This window comes from Muntiacus reevesi, chromosome X (assembly GCF_963930625.1).
Source record: "Muntiacus reevesi chromosome X, mMunRee1.1, whole genome shotgun sequence".
Classification (NCBI taxonomy): Eukaryota; Metazoa; Chordata; class Mammalia; order Artiodactyla; family Cervidae; genus Muntiacus; species Muntiacus reevesi.
Window position 1 is genome coordinate 104231223 of NC_089271.1, and position 6000 is coordinate 104237222.

At 57.0% G+C, this 6000-nt stretch overlaps 1 pseudogene; it reads right to left on the reverse strand.

Annotated features, from left to right (window-relative positions):
• Positions 1–1471: 1471 nt before the first annotated feature.
• On the reverse strand, positions 1472–4321 carry LOC136154656 (protein EOLA2-like; annotated as a pseudogene).
• Positions 4322–6000: the final 1679 nt, after the last annotated feature.

Here is a 6000-nt window from a genome sequence, read left to right on the forward strand (position 1 = left end):
TTTATTGGCACTGCAATGATGAAAATAAGGGTTGGGATGGAAGATCAGCTGGGACACAGGCAAAGAGTGGTTCTTTCTTCTAGTTCCTGGAGCAGCTTGGGTCCTGCTGGAACACTCCTCCACACCCAAATTTCACAGTTCCTCTAACTGGAAATGGGGTTGCCGGGTAGCTCAAATGATGAAGAAACTGCTTGTATTGTGGGAGAGCTGGTTTCGATTCCTGGGTCAGGAAGATCCCCCTGGAGTAGTGCATGGCAGCCTACTCCAGTATTCTTGCCTGGAGAATTCCATCAACAGAGCAGCCTGGCAAGCTCCAGTCCATGGAGTTTCAGAATCAGACATGACTGAGCAACTAACACTATGGTCCACTATGGTCTAACTAGAAAAGTTTTTAAGTTTTATTTATGAAACATCCTATTGAGGTGCATATCCTCTGACCTGTCCTGGACCACAAAGCAGCCAGCTCCATCCAGTGGAGAGTGGAGGAGTGTCTGGGGGCAACGGTGTGAGAAATTCCTGCCCCGCCATCACAGGGCTAACAATCGCCAGGCCTTGAACTCCGTGTCATCCCTCACACGCATCCTGCAGCCCAACACACGGGGTTCCTCACACCCGCTCGCCTCCCAGATGAAGAACTGAGGCCACGGGCCTTGGGCATCTTCCCAGTACCACGTGCTAGTGAGGGCCGGGGTGAGCTCAGAGCCCCGGTCTCAATTCCTCTGGAGCCCCCGCCCTTCCTGCCCACCCCAGGCCATGGCCCTACCTTCCAACTTCTCCTGCCTTCCTCTTCTCAGTGCTACACGATGCCTCTGAGGTGACAAAAAGCAGGCCCACGGATGGAAGGGGATGAGGCGAATCAGAAGTACTGTGGGACTGCTCTGGGGTTTGCTGAGACCTGACTCTGCCGGGGGCCGGCGTCTCTGTCCAAACCCAGCGCCTCCCACCTGAGGGTGGCGCCCTGTCCCTGCTGCTGCCATGGGGCGTCCTGCCCAACTGCACCTGCCAGGCTGACCAGCTCCTCACTGAGCAGCAGGAGAGATGGAGGGTTTTGACTGAATGGCCCCAGTGCCCACTGGATAAGGCCCCTACAGGAGCCTCCTCCGATATGGGAGGGAAGGTAACATGGGCAGAACCCCGAGCCTCCAGGTCTCCCCAGCCTCAGCGAGGGAGAGGAGCAGCTGGAGGGTCTCTGAGCTGCAGACACTGGAGTGAGGATGCCAAGTGCAGGGGCAGGAGAGCAAGGCTGAGAAAGGCAGGCCTTAAACATCATGAGGGCTTGTGTGTGCACAATACATGTGTCCTGAGCCACAGCTGACAAAGACCCTTCAGCTCCCAGCCCCATCCCTGACCATGCTCTGCAGATCCCCCATCTTAGCCCAAGGCTGTTGAGGGCAGATCCGTGTTAATCTGTCTGGCCTTGGCCCTGGGGCCACCCTGGACCAAGTAACCCGCTAGGTTACTGTCACTTCGTTCAACTGCTGAGGAGGCGCTGGGGGATAGAGAGATAACCCATGACTGCAGGGGACCTGCAAACACACACCTCCATCCTTACTTTTTCCCTTGTACCTAGAGGGGGTTCCCTGTTTACCAGAGAGGGGAGGGGAGGAACAGAACCATAGGCCTGAACCTCAGCAGGGTCTCAGCACCTCGCAAGGAGGCTCCATTTCCACGTGGCTATGAGAATGGGGACAAGGTCCCAGATGAACCCAGCCCACAGCCTCCCAGGCCTTTCCTTCACCGAACATAGCAGAGCCACAGTTCTCACAGGCCCACGAGGCACCACGTGATCAGGCTCCTATCCTGGTGGCCTGTTCTCCTCGCCTCTAGATTCCCCCCAGTTGCCATGAAAGCCATCCTTCCATCCTTGGAACATTCCAGTGTGTTCCTACCTCAGAACTTTTGTAGGGTGTGAGGAGTCACATCGTGTCCCTTCAGAGTCAGGTCCTGGAGTCTCAATCCCAAGTACCTCGGTGTGACCTTATAGACAAAGGAGAGGTCTTCACAGAGCTGATGGAGATCAAGTGAGCTGATTAGGATGGACCCTACTCTAACACAATGGCTGTCCCCATACATAGGACAAATTGAGAGACAGGGAGGCACACGGGAGAACTCATGATGAAGAGAAAGGAGGATCTCTCTAAGCCCAGACATGCCCATCATGGCCAGCAAAGCCCCGGAAGTGAGGAGAGGGAAAGATGGGACAGACTCTCTCCACAGCCCTCACGAGAGCCGATGTCCGCTGACACCTCGACTTCGGCTGCCACTCAGGCCACTCAGTGGACAGCCCAGCCGGTTTCCTGACCTTTGGGGTATCACCTCCCGTGAGTCATGCACCCTGAAGCAGAAGAGGCTCCTCAAGTGTCCCCCAATGGTGCCACAAGTTTCTAATCAGCAGCTGAGCATTTCCAGCTCCCGATTCAGGGGTCTCCCCAAGAGGCTCACCAGAATGCAGGGTCACCCCACCCACCAAAGGTCTTGAAAACACATGACCCCAAGCCCAAAGACAAGTACAAAGTTTCCACAAGGTGAACACTAGCCCTTGTCACTCTGCCCTCACAGCTGTATTTAGGAGCCTGTCTTTGCACGTGAGGCAGCCAGGCACCGTGTCCAACACACATGCTTTGTGAGCCAAGGGACACTTTACAGCAGGACAAGGGTCACCTGCAGGGACAGACTGCTGCCTGTTTCTGGGCCTGTGGGCCTCTCTGCCTGCCGACACTCAGCCCAGCCCCCAGCCTTCCCCCATCACCCCCTGGACACTATTCCAAAACAGAGAGTTTGGACCAGAACACAGGGGGAAAACACTAACCGGTTTCCTAACAACACATTTCTCTCAAGCACCCAGACCCAGCAGGGCCAAAACAACTGGCGATGCCATCTTTTCATGAAGGTCAAAATCCCAAAGACTCTCCCTGAGTCGAAAGCAGCACCTCATGAGAGGAGTCCTGGACCCCGAACACCCACCAAGTGGGCAGCACACCCCAGGGCGGGGCCGAATCAGACTAAACCAGAAGAGCACGTACAGGGCACAGCAGCGACTGGACGGTGTCACCATGAGCTGGTCTCTCCATCACCTTCCCCTCAACAGCCCAGCCTGGACAGGCCTCCCGCCCAAAAGGAATCAGGTGCTTGAGGATGTCCACCTGGAAGATGTCCTTCCTGGCCCTCCCCAGGACAGGCTGCAGCAGCCAGTGGGGGTTGGTGAGTGCAGTCAGGTAATTCTGTTGCAGGTTGGGTAGCAGGGCTTGATTCTTCAGCTCCTCCACCTTGACGAGACCTAGGTTTTCTGGGCACAGCAAAGTGTCCCCAACGTCCACAAGACCTGTGTGCAAAGACAGGACACAGAAGAGAAAAAGGTGATTCACAGTCATGCTTACTAGAGACTAAGACCATATCATAGAGGGGACCTGAGGTGAACTGGTCCTCTGTCTGAGCCTTTCGGATGGGCTCACCTCAGCAAATGGAATTCGGACGAGGCCAATCGAGGGAGGGAGTGAAATGAAAGGGAGAGGCCTGGTGCTCCGTGAACCCACCAGGCCACAGGCAGCTCTCAGTCTGCCCACTGCAGGCTGCAAGGACAGAGCATGAGGGCCCCAGTGGGGAGCCTGTGGGCATCAGGTCCCCAGGCGAATCACCAGCAGAGATGTGTTGCTGTGGGGCCTCACCCCTGGAGAGTCAGAGGACTTGTTCAGGGCCGACTGCAGGCAGTGGGGGTGGGGAACCCAGGCTGGGCGTTGTGCAGCCTCTCATGGTCTCTGCCGGGCACACACACACACGTGGACACACACACAGACAAGTGCCACATGCAGACCTGGGCCCCTCCTTGCCTCAGAGCACAACCAGGACTGAGGCCCAGAGTGGTGGTCAGGTACCTCGTGCCACCATCTCCCAGCTCAGGTACCCTCGCTGCCCCTCTGAAGAAACCCTAGCCTGTACCACCCCCACCAACTGGTTCAACAGAAAACAAACAAGCACAACCCCGCTGAGATCGAGGGCAGTGCCAGGGGCAGTGCCGGGGAGCCTTGCAGGCAGTGTGGGGCAGGGCACCTGACCCACGATCCTCACTTGCCTGTGATCACTTCGTGGCCAAACTGGTCCCCATCCCACAGCAAGGCCTGGATCTGGGTGGGGTTCGTCCCCAGCCTCTACTCCAGCAGCTCCCGGGAGGACATGTCCTCCCACTGCAGGTGCCTGATGTGGACGGCCAGGGTACACTGCTTGGTTTGCATAGCACAGGCCGGCACCGAGTTTCCAGGGTCTTGACAGCATTTAAGAGGAATTCTGTGTAAGGCTGTCGGAAGGACAGACAGCCAAACTTCATCTCCCAGGGCTCCCAGGACCTCACATGGCTGCAGAAACACAGAACCACTAAGACCAAGAGCCTGACACAGAGGCCTCGAAGCTCACAGCCCTGGGCCAGACCTCAGCCCCATGTGCCCGAGCAATTGCCAAGCCTGCTGACACAGAGGGGAGGTTCACAGAGGGCTGGCTCCTTCCATCCATCTCCATGTGGTCTGCTAACAGGGGGTGGTGACCCAGAGGACCCGGCCATCACATGCAGTCTGTGGGGAGGTCAGGAAGGAGGGCAGGTCAGCGGAAGAGAGGCACAAGGTGAGATCCAAGACAGAGGGACTCGAAACCCTGGGAGAACTGAGGAGGGAGGATGGGTCCCCTGGCTTTACAGCCCAGTGGCCGGGCTCTGGTCCTCTCCCAGCACAGACAGGCAAAGTCCTAGGTTTGGCTTCCCCCACTCCTGGCCCTCAGTGCACCCCTCAATTCCCTGGCCCCCATCCCTGCCCATGCTCTGCAGATTCCCCATCTTACCCCAGGGCTGCTGAGGGCTGATCTGTGCTAAAAAATCTGACCTCAGCCCTGGGGCCACCCTGGACCTCAGACGGCCCTGCCAGGTGTCTTCTCCACACCTTTGGGAGTCACCTTCCTCCCAGCCCTTCCCACACCACTGCCTCCACTGTCAGCAGATGTCCCGGCCCCTGCCTAGAGCCTAGAGAAAAAACAGAGAGCAGGAACTTCTGGGACAGGCGTGCTCCATGTCCTCGCCAGGGCCTGGGATGGCACCATGCAGGAATCACAGAATTCAAACCTCAAATAACCCACTAGGTTACTGTCACCTCATTCCACAGCTGAGGAGGTGCTGAGAGATGGAAGATAGCCCATGACTCCAGGGGACCTGACCCACACACACCTCCATTCTCACTTCTTTCCTTGCACCTGGAGGGGGATCCCTGTTCACTGGATTGGGATGGAAGTGGAGGAGCAGAGCTGCGGGCCTGAACCTCAGCAGGATCTCAGCACCTTGCAGGGAGCCTCCGTTTCCACGTCGATGTGAGGACTGGGACAAGGTCCCAGACAAACCCATCCTAGGGCCTCCTGGGCATTTCCTTCCCCAAACACAGAAGAGCCACAGTTCTCACAGGCCCACAAGATCCCACGTGATCTGGCTCCTACCCTGGCAGCCTGCTCTCCTCGCCCCTGGATTCACTCCCGGTAGCTATGAAGGCCATCCTTCCATCCTTGGAACATTCCAGTATGTTCCTACCTCAGAACCTTTGTAGGGTGTGAGGCGTCACATTGCATTCCCTCAAATCCAGGTGCTGGGGTCTCAATCCCAAGTACCTTGGCATGACCTTACAGACAAAGGAAATGTCTTCACAGAGCTGATGGAGGTCAAGTGAGCTGATTAGGATGGACCCTCCTCTAACAGGATGGCTGTCCCCATACAAAGGACACATTTAGAGACAGACAAGCACACAGAAGAACTGGGTTGAAGAGGAAGGCAGAGATCTGCAAGCCCAGACACGACCACCATAGCCGGCAATGCCCCAGAAGTGAGGGGGGAGAGATGGGACAGACTCTCTCCACAGCCCTCACAAGAGCCAACGTCAGCTGACACCTCGACCTTGGCTGCCGGCCTCCTGAACCAGCACGGTTGGTAGTTTGAGCCACCCAGTGCAATCCTGACGTGACTGCTGGCAAATGAAG